This window comes from Phasianus colchicus, unplaced genomic scaffold (genome assembly GCF_987193195.1).
Source record: "Phasianus colchicus unplaced genomic scaffold, bPhaCol1.hap1.1 HAP1_SCAFFOLD_57, whole genome shotgun sequence".
In the NCBI taxonomy this organism is placed as follows: Eukaryota; Metazoa; Chordata; class Aves; order Galliformes; family Phasianidae; genus Phasianus; species Phasianus colchicus.
Genome location: NW_028325234.1, coordinates 167,501 through 177,500, shown reverse-complemented (window position 1 = coordinate 177,500; position 10,000 = coordinate 167,501). Strand labels below are relative to the sequence as shown.

At 68.7% G+C, this 10,000-nt stretch overlaps 1 pseudogene; it reads left to right on the top strand.

The window, feature by feature from the left end:
• The window catches only part of LOC149911738 (uncharacterized), a 1,084-nt pseudogene extending 1,012 nt beyond the window's left edge, over nt 1–72 (top strand).
• The last annotated feature ends 9,928 nt before the right edge of the window (nt 73–10,000 follow it).

Genomic DNA, 10,000 nt, shown 5'->3' with positions numbered 1-10,000 from the left:
CTGAACACCGGACGCCGCCGCGGCTTCCCCGGGACGGGGAGCGTGGAAGCGCCGGCCCGCCGGGGGCCCTCTCCGACGCGACCCGAATGGCCTCATCGATCGACAAGAAGACGGGTAGGGGGAAGGAAGGAAGGGAGGAGAAGATGCGAGCCCTTCTCCAGGACGCGGCGGAAAGACCGCGCGCGCACGTGCAGGCGGGTGTGCGTGGGCAACGTCTGCCGAGAGGTGCTCGCCCGTGCCTGAACACCGGCCCGCCCCACGCCACCCCGAGCGAGGCGGGGAGCGGGATAGGACCGGCCCGCCGGGAAGCCTCTCCGACGCGCCCGAGGAGCGCCTCTCGTGTTCGGCCGGGGCTCCCGCGTGCAGGTGAGGATGCGGTGCGGAACGAGAACGAGGCGCCGCCGCCACGACCATCGGGTCCCGCCTTCCACCGTCGCGGCGGGACCCACCGGGGACGCCCCCGGCCCTTCTGCCTTCGAGTGCCGGCTGACCGGACTGTGCCCTTCTCCGCGCTCGCTTTCTCTCTCGCTTTCTCCGCTTCGCGCCAGCGAGCGCTGCAGCCGGCTTCCCCCGTTCGTTCGATTGTTCTCTCTCGCCTTCTCGGGTTCGCCCTGGGCGGCGCGGGAGCCGGCTATTTCACCCGCACAGCTCTCTCTCGCCTTGCCCGGCTTTTTTTCGCCGCTCGCCCGGGAGACCGCCTTAACCCACCACCGAACGGCGGGACGGGGCGCGACGGACAAACCGAAGCGACCGGATCGACCACACGAACCGACGCCCCAGAGAGCCGCCGCCACCGCCGACCGCCGCCGAAACCCGTCTGGCCGGCCGGTCAACCCAGCTCGCGAGCGCCCGCTCACCACCGATCTCCGGAGCAGAGTCCGCACTCTCTCCTACCGACGAAAAGTAAAGGCATCCGAAAAGAAAGCTCCACGGACGACGACGCCGACTACCGGCAAAGGCTCCGACAGCAGCCGACCTTTACCTCGACATAACTGGAGGCAGAGAATTAGAGCGACGCCTCTGGCCGCACCGTAGCAGCAGCGCCCCCCCCACACACAAAAGACGCGAACAGCCGCCGGAGCCGGGTAGACGTGGCCGCCGCTGCCGGAACGGCGCCGCAGCGACCCCTGGGCGGATGCGCCGCGCCTGGCAGCCGGGCGGAGCCGGGTAGACGTGGCCGCCGCTGCCGGAACGGCGCCGCAGCGACCCCTGGGCGGATGCGCCGCGCCTGGCAGCCGGGCGGAGCCGGGTAGACGTGGCCGCCGCTGCCGGAACGGCGCCGCAGCGACCCCAGGCCGGTTGAGCCGCGCCATGCAGCCGCGCGGAGCCGGGTAGACTTGTCCGCCGATGCCGGAACTGCGCCCCAGCGACCCCAGGACGGCTGCAGTCGCGAAATGCAGCTTCGCGGAGCCGGGTAGACGTGGCCGCCGCTGCCGGGACGGCTCCGCAGCGACGCCGGGCCCGCTGCGCCGCACAAGGCAGCCGCGCGGAGTCGGGCTGACGTGGACGCGGATGCCGGGCCGGCGCCGCAGCGACCCCAGGCCGTCTGCGGGAGGCCAGGCAGCCTCCCGGAGCCGGGTAGACGTGGCCGCCGCTGCCGGGACGGCTCCGTAGCGACCTCTGGCCCGCTGCGGGAGACCAGGCAACCGCGCGGAGCCGGGTAGACGTGGCCGCCGCAGCCGGAACGGCGCCGCAGCGACCCCTGGGCGGCTGCGCCGCGCCAGGCAGCCGCGCGGAGCCGGGTAGACGTGGCCGCCTCTGCCGGGCCGGCGCCGCAGCGACCCCAGGCCGGCCACGCCTCGCCATGCAGCCTCGCGGAGCCGGGTAGACGTGGCCACCGCTGCCGGGGCGGCGCCGCAGCGACCCCTGGGCGGCTGCGCCGCGCCAGGCAGCCGCGCGGAGCCGGGTAGACGTGGCCGCCGATGCCGGAACGGCGCCGCAGCGACCCCAGGCCGGCTACGCCGCGCCATGCAGCCTCGCGGAGCCGGGTAGACGTGGCCGCCGCTGCCGGGCCGGCGCCGCAGCGACCCCAGGCCGCTTGAGCCGCGCCATGCAGCCGCGCGGAGCCGGGTTAGACTCGTCCGCCGATGCCGGAACTGCGCCGCAGCGACCCCAGGACGGCTGCAGTCGCGCAATGAAGCTTCGCGGAGCCGGGTAGACGTGGCCGCAGCTGCCGGGACGGCTCCGCGGCGAAGCCGGGCCGGCTGCGCCGCTCCAGGCAGCCGCGCGGAGCCGGGCTGACGTGGCCGCGGCTACCGGGCCGCCGCTGCGACCCCAGTCGTCTGCGGGAGGCCAGGCAGCCTCCCGGAGCCGGGTAGACGTGGCCGCCGCTGCCGGAACGGCGCCGCAGCGACCCCATGCCGGCTACGCCTCGCCATGCAGCCTCGCGGAGCCGGGTAGATGTGGCCGCCGCTGCCGGGCCGGCGCCGCAGCGACCCCTGGGCGGCTGCGCCGCGCCAGGCAGCAGTGCGGAGCCGGGTAGACGTGGCCGCCGATGCCGGAACGGCGCCGCAGCGACCCCAGGCCGGCTACGCCTCGCCATGCAGCCTCGCGGAGCCGGGTAGACGTGGCCGCCGCTGCCGGGCCGGCTCCGCAGCGACCTCTTCCCGCTGCGGGAGACCAAGGAAACCGCGCGGAGCCGGGTAGACGTGGCCGCCGCTGCCGAAAAGGCGCCGCAGCGACACCAGGCTGGTTGAGCCGCGCCAGGCAGCCGCGCGGAGCCGGGTAGACGTGGCCGCTGCTGCCGGAACGGCGCCGCAGCGACCCCAGGCCGGCTACGCCGCGCCGTGCAGCCGCGCGGAGCCGGGTAGACGTGGCCGCCGCTGCCGGGCCGGCGCCGCAGCGACCCCAGGCCGGTTGAGCCGCGCCAGGCAGCCGCGCGGAGCCGGGTAGACTCGTCCGCCGATGCCGTAACGGCGCCGCAGCGACCCCAGGACGGCTGCAGTCGCGCCATGCAGCTTCGCGGAGTCGGGCTGACGTGGCCGCCGCCGCCGGGCCGCCGCCGCAGCGACCCCAGGCCGTCTGCGGGAGACCAGGCAACCGCGCGGAGCCGGGTAGACGTGGCCGCCGCTGCCGGAACGGCGCCGCAGCGACCCCAGGCCGGTTGAGCCGCGCCGTACAGCTTCGCGGAGCCGGGTAGACGTGGCCGCCGCAGCCGGGGCGGCGCCGCAGCGACCCCAGGCCGGCTACGCCGCGCCATGCAGCCTCGCGGAGCCGGGTAGACGTGGCCGCCGCTGCCGGGGCGGCTCCGAGGAGAAGCCGGGCCGGCTGCGACGCTCCACGCAGCCGCGCGGAGCCGGGCTGACGTGGCCGCGGCTACCGGGCCGCCGCTGCGACCCCAGGCCGTCTGCGGGAGGCCAGGCAGCCTCCCGGAGCCGGGTAGACGTGGCCGCCGCTGCCGGGCCGGCGCCGCAGCGACCACTGGGCGGCTGCGCCGCGCCAGGCATCCGCGCGGAGCCGGGTAGACGTGGCCGCCGATGCCGGAACGGCGCCGCAGCGACCCCAGGCCGGCTACGCCTCGCCATGCAGCCTCGCGGAGCCGGGCAGACGTGGCCGCCGCTGCCGGGCCGGCGCCGCAGCGACCCCTGGGCGGCTGCGCCGCGCCAGGCAGCCGCGCGGAGCCGGGTAGACGTGGCCGCCGATGCCGGAACGGCGCCGCAGCGACCCCAGGCCGGCTACGCCGCGCCATGCAGCCTCGCGGAGCCGGGTTAGACTCGTCCGCCGATGCCGGGACTGCGCCGCAGCGACCCCAGGACGGCTGCAGTCGCGCAATGAAGCTTCGCGGAGCCGGGTAGACGTGGCCGCCGCTGCCGGGACGGCTCCGTAGCGACCTCTGGCCCGCTGCGGGAGACCAGGCAACCGCGCGGAGCCGGGTAGACGTGGCCGCCGCAGCCGGGACGGCGCCGCAGCGACCCCTGGGCGGCTGCGCCGCGCCAGGCAGCCGCGCGGAGCCGGGTAGACGTGGCCGCCTCTGCCGGGCCGGCGCCGCAGCGACCCCAGGCCGGCCACGCCTCGCCATGCAGCCTCGCGGAGCCGGGTAGACGTGGCCGCCGCTGCCGGGCCGGCGCCGCAGCGACCCCAGGCCGGTTGAGCCGCGCCAGGCAGCCGCGCGGAGCCGGGTAGACTCGTCCGCCGATGCCGGGCCGGCGCCGCAGCGACCCCAGGCCGTCTGCGGGAGACCAGGCAACCGCGCGGAGCCGGGTAGACGTGGCCGCAGCTCCCGGAACGGCGCCGCAGCGACCCCAGGCCGGTTGAGCCGCGCCATGCAGCTTCGCGGAGCCGGGTAGACGTGGCCGCCGCCGCCGGGCCGGCGCCGCAGCGACCCCAGGCCGGTTGAGCCGCGCCAGGCAGCCGCGCGGAGCCGGGTAGACGTGGCCGCCGCTGCCGGGCCGGCGCCGCAGCGACCCCAGGCCGGTTGAGCCGCGCCATGCAGCCTCGCGGAGCCGGGTAGACGTGGCCGCCGATGCCGGAACGGCGCCGCAGCGACCCCAGGCCGGCTACGCCGCGCCATGCAGCTTCGCGGAGCCGGGTAGACGTGGCCGCGGCTGCCGGGCCGCCGCCGCAGCGACCCCAGGCCGGTTGAGCCGCGCCATGCAGCCGCGCGGAGCCGGGTAGACTTGTCCGCCGATGCCGGAACTGCGCCCCAGCGACCCCAGGACGGCTGCAGTCGCGAAATGCAGCTTCGCGGAGCCGGGTAGACGTGGCCGCCGCTGCCGGGACGGCTCCGCAGCGACGCCGGGCCCGCTGCGCCGCACAAGGAAGCCGCGCGGAGTCGGGCTTACGTGGCCGCGGCTGCTGGGCCGGCGCCGCAGCGACCCCAGGCCGTCTGCGGGAGGCCAGGCAGCCTCCCGGAGCCGGGTAGACGTGGCCGCCGCTGCCGGGACGGCTCCGTAGCGACCTCTGGCCCGCTGCGGGAGACCAGGCAACCGCGCGGAGCCGGGTAGACGTGGCCGCCGCAGCCGGGACGGCGCCGCAGCGACCCCTGGGCGGCTGCGCCGCGCCAGGCAGCCGCGCGGAGCCGGGTAGACGTGGCCGCCTCTGCCGGGCCGGCGCCGCAGCGACCCCAGGCCGGCCACGCCTCGCCATGCAGCCTCGCGGAGCCGGGTAGACGTGGCCACCGCTGCCGGCCCGGCGCCTCAGCGACCCCTGGGCGGCCGCGCCGGGCCAGGCAGCCGCGCGGAGCCGGCTAGACGTGGCCGCCGCAGCCGGGCCGGCGCCGCAGCGACCCCTGGGCGGCTGCGCCGCGCCAGGCAGCCGCGCGGAGCCGGGTAGACGTGGCCGCCGATGCCGGAACGGCGCCGCAGCGACCCCAGGCCGGCCACGCCTCGCCATGCAGCCTCGCGGAGCCGGGTAGACGTGGCCGCCGCTGCCGGGACGGCGCCGCAGCGACCCCTGGGCGGCTGCAGCCGCGCCATGCAGCCTCGCGGAGCCGGGTAGACGTGGCCGCCGCTGCAGGAACGGCGCCGCAGCGACCCCAGGCCGGCTACGCCTCGCCATGCAGCCTCGCGGAGCCGGGTAGACGTGGCCGCCGCGGCCGGGCCGGCTCCGCAGCGACCTCTGGCCCGCTGCGGGAGACCAGGCAACCGCGCGGAGCCGGGCTGACGTGGCCGCCGCTGCCTGGCCGGCGCCGCAGCGACCTCCGGCCGTCCGTTTTTGCCGACCTCTCCTTGCCGCTGCGGACCGGCGGAGCCGCGCCGAGCCGTATAGACCGCGCGCAGTCCGGCCGCCGCCGCGGCAGCGACCGGGTTGTTCGGCGCTCGCCTGGGCCTTGCCGTCTTTCCGTCGTACCCGAGCCGCCGCCGCCGCCGCCGCCGCCTCCGCCTCGGTTCGACCGAGTCGGTCGCTCCCGGGCCGGCCCGTTCCTGGCGTACTCGGGCTCCGCGTGTCGGCGGCTGGCGCGGCCGGCCGCCCCCGCTCTGAGGGGCGTCCGGCCGCGTTCGGCGCGGTTCGGTGCGGGGTCCGCATTGCGGCCGCCGCGGCTCGGGGTCCGGCGGAGGCCCCTTCTCGTTCGTCTCGCGTGCGTTTGTTTGTCTGTCCGTTCGTTTGTTTATTTTACCGGCGCGTGTTTGCGTGCGCGTTCGCTCGTTTGACACTTTTCGTTTGATTCCCTTTTCGCTCGGTGGCCCGGTAGCTCTTCGCGCCGGGTGTTCGGAGTCGGGTATTTCTAACCCGATCCGCCCGCGGCTTGCGGGGTGGGGGTGGTGATGGTGTGTGTTTGTGTTTTGGGCGGGGAGGGCGCTTTTCCCGCTCGCCGCTATGTCCCCCGCTTCCTCCCCCCACTCCCCACCCCCGCCCCCCCCGCCCCACTCCCCCTCTGCGGAAGCGCGCAGGCGCCGGCGGGTCCCCGCCCGCGCGTAGCGGGGCGGGCGGGAAACGTCCGGCGGGCTCGCGACGGGATCGGCCGCTCGTGTCAGCGCGGGGAGGAAAAGAAATGGCGGGAAGACGGCGGCAGAGGTAGGCCGGCGGGGAACGGCCTCGTCCGTCCCGGGGGTGGGTGTGTGCGTTCGTCTGGGATTCGTTCCTTCGACTCATCCGGACGCCGGGCTCGCCCTGAGCCCCTCTCCCGGGCGGCGGGCGTGCCCGTTCCCTCACCCACCCACCCCGGCCCGGCCACCCCCCCCCCCCCCCCTTTCCCCCCAGAGAAAAAAAAGAAAAAATAGAAAGAAACGGAAAGAAAGCGCGTGGCGGGCTGGGGGTGGGTCCTCGGCCGGTTTCGGGGGGGGGGGGGGGGGGGGGCGGGAGTTTGCGGGGACCGGTCGAAGCCATCGGGCCTGGCCCGCCGGAGGGAAGCGAGAGAGAAAAATTAAAAAAAAAAAAAAAAAGGAGGGTGGCGGGGGGGGGGGGGGGGGGAACCGAGGAGGGGGAGGGGGAGGAGGAGGGCGGAGTGGGAGGTGGTGGTGGTGGTGGGTAGGGGGGTGTGGGGGGGTGCGGGTGAGGTAGGGAGCTTAAAAAAGTAAAAAATGAAATTAAAAAGAAAAAAAAAAAGGAGGCGGGAACGGCGAACAAACCCGGTCCGATCGGGCAGGGTGGGAGTCGGGTGGGTGGAGGGGGACGGGCACGGGCAGCGGCAAAAGAAAGGAAAGGCGGGAAGAAGAAATAACGGAAAACCCAAATCCCGCAGCTCTCTCGGCCAACGTCCCCCAAGAAGAAGGAAGGAAGGAACGGACGACCACCGAGCAAACGAGCGCTCGCACGGACGTCGGATGGACGTCTTCGAGAAGAAAGTAAGAGGGGCCGGGGGGCCGGGGGAGGGGACTAGGGTGGGAAAGAAAAGAGAGAAAGAAAGAAAGAGGTGGGGGGGGGGGGGGGGGGAGGGGGGGGGCGGGAGAAAGAGAGAAAGAGAGAGAGAAAGAAGAATACGTCTACAGGTGCTGCAGAAAAGCGGGCCAGTCGGGCGGGGCACGTCCGGGAGAGGGCGGGTTAGGGCTAGGGTTAGGGTAGGCGGGCGAGGTTAGGGTAAGGGTCAGGTTTAGGCTTTGCGCGCTGGGAAGTTCAGGTGGCCGGCCGCGAGATCTACCCGTAAGCCCGTCGCGACCCCCTTCTTCCCAACGGAAGGGCGCGCCGGGCCGGGCCGGGCCTACTCAAACGCACGCGCGCGGGAGCGGGCGAGCGAGCAAGCGAGCAAGCAAGCAAATGGACGGGGAGACAGGCAGACGGATGGGTAGATAGATAAATATATGAATTAAGCCAATAACTAAAGAAAGAAACGGAAAAAAGTTCAAAAAAAATCAGAAAAACATACAAAAATTAAGAAGCTTCTGAAAAATCGAAAACAGAAAAGCAGGAACACGGAGGGGGAAAAAAAGAAAAGAAAAGAAAAAGAAAAAGAAAAGAAAAAGAAAGAAAGAAAGAAAGAAAGAAAGAAAGAAAGAAAGAAAGAAAGAAAGAAAGAAAGAAAAAGGAGGGGGGGGGGGGGGGGCTCAGGCGGGCAGCCGCCAGCACGCACGCAAGCGAAAAGGTACGTAGGAAAATATTTTAATGGAATGAATAAATAAGGAGGAAAATTAAAAAAGAAAAAAAAAAAGAACTAAAAAAAAAGTTAGAAAAAGAGAAGCTGAAACGTTTGAAGCTAAACAAGACAACATAAAAACACAGGAAAAAATTAAATTAAAATTAAAAAAAAAAAAATCACGCACGCACGGGCGAGCGAGCGAGTGAGCGAGCGAGCAAGCCAAGCAATAAATAAACAAACAAATGGAAAAATATTGGGGGGGAATCGGAGAAACATCATATATAAATGGAAAAGTTTTAAAAAAGCTGAAAACGGCAGAAGTCTAAACGGAAAGAACCATAGGTAAAGAAAAATCACGTTGAGGCGAGTCCGGGCGGTGGGGGCCGAGGGGTGTTGGGTGGGGGGGGGGGGGGGGGACGACGACGGGGCACGGGACGGACGTTAAGAGGAGGGGGGGGGGGGGGGGGGAATGCAGCGGCGGCTGTGGCGGCATACCGCCACCCCGTCACGACCGCCCGCGCCTCGGCGTGGGCCCGCCATCCCGAGCCGGGCCTACAAATAGGAAAACAAAAGATAAAATGAAATGAAAAGATCAGAACAACGAGGAAAGTCAAGGAACATTTAAAAAGGAAAAAAAAAAAACGAAATTAAAAATCGCATCTGCCTGGGAGAGGGAGGGTCAGGGGTCAAGGCTGGGGCCGGGGGCGGGGGGAGGGGGGGGGGTGCGTGTGCAGGGCGGGCGGGGGCAAGGAAGGCCTCAGGCGCCGGCCGCCGGCTCTACCCGCATCCCCGTCGCGACCTCCCGCGCCTCGCGAGGGCCTGCCGGGCCGGGCCGGGCCGGGCCTACGCACGCACGCGAGAGAGAGAGAGAGAGAGAGAGAGAGCCGACAAATCAATAAACAGAGAAATAAACAACTAGACAGAGGTTCAAAAAGCATTGGGAAAACGTACGCCCGCAAGCGAGGAAGCAAACAAACGAGCGAGCGAGCGAGCAAGCAGACAGGTACGTAGAAAAATATTTTTGATATTTTGAACGATGAGATGGGAAAGCTAAAAGAAATAAACATAAAAAAAGATTTCAAAAAATAGAAAAACAGAAGCTGAAACGTTCGAAGTTAAACGAGACGGAACAGAAGATAGAAAAGAAAGAAAGAAAACATAAAAACAAAGGAAAAAAATAAAAATGAAAAACGCAGCAAAAAAAAAGTAAAAATCACGCGCGCACGCTCGCTCGCACGCACGCACGTACGCACACGCGAGCCCACCAATAAATAAAGAAATGGAAAAATTAAAAAAAAATAAAAATAAAAATAAAAAAACTGGAAAACCATACGTAAATGGAGAAGTTTGTAAAAAGCTGAACAAAGCAAAAAAAAAAAGGTAGGTAAAGATAAATCGTGCGAGGCGAGTCCGGGGCGGGGGGTGGGGGGGGGAGAGGGGGAGGGGGGGGAGGGGGGGCGAGGGGGTACGAGGGTTAAGCTCGGGGTGGGGCGCAGGGGCTGGGGGGGTGGGGCGGGAGGAGGAGGAGGAGGAGGAGGAGGAGGAGGAGGGGGAGGCGGCTGTGCCGGCATACCGCGACCCCCTCACGAGCACCCGCGCCTCGGCGTGGGCCCGCCATCCCAAGCCGGGCCTACGCACGCACGCACGCAAGCAGGCAGGCAGGCAGGCAGGCAGGCAGGCAGGCACTTAGAAAAGTATTTTATATATTTCAATGAATGATTGAATGGGAAAATTAAAAAAAAAAGAAAAAAAAATTAGAAGAAAAAACGAGAACTAAAACGTCAAAAGAGAAAAAAAAGAAAAAAGAAAAAAAAAGCGATGAAAACCTAAAAACGTAGGAAAGGAACAGAAATTAAAAATAAGCGAAAATCACTCTGCCAGGGGAATCCGGGAGAGGTCAGGGGAGGGTCAGGGGTCAAGGCTGGCGGGGGGTGCTCTTGGGGGGGGGGGGGGGTGGGGCGCGTAAGGAAGAGGAAGGCCTACGCGCGCACGCAAGCGAGCAAAGGAGTCAACGAGCAGGTCAGTAAGTAACTGAATAGGAAAACGGGG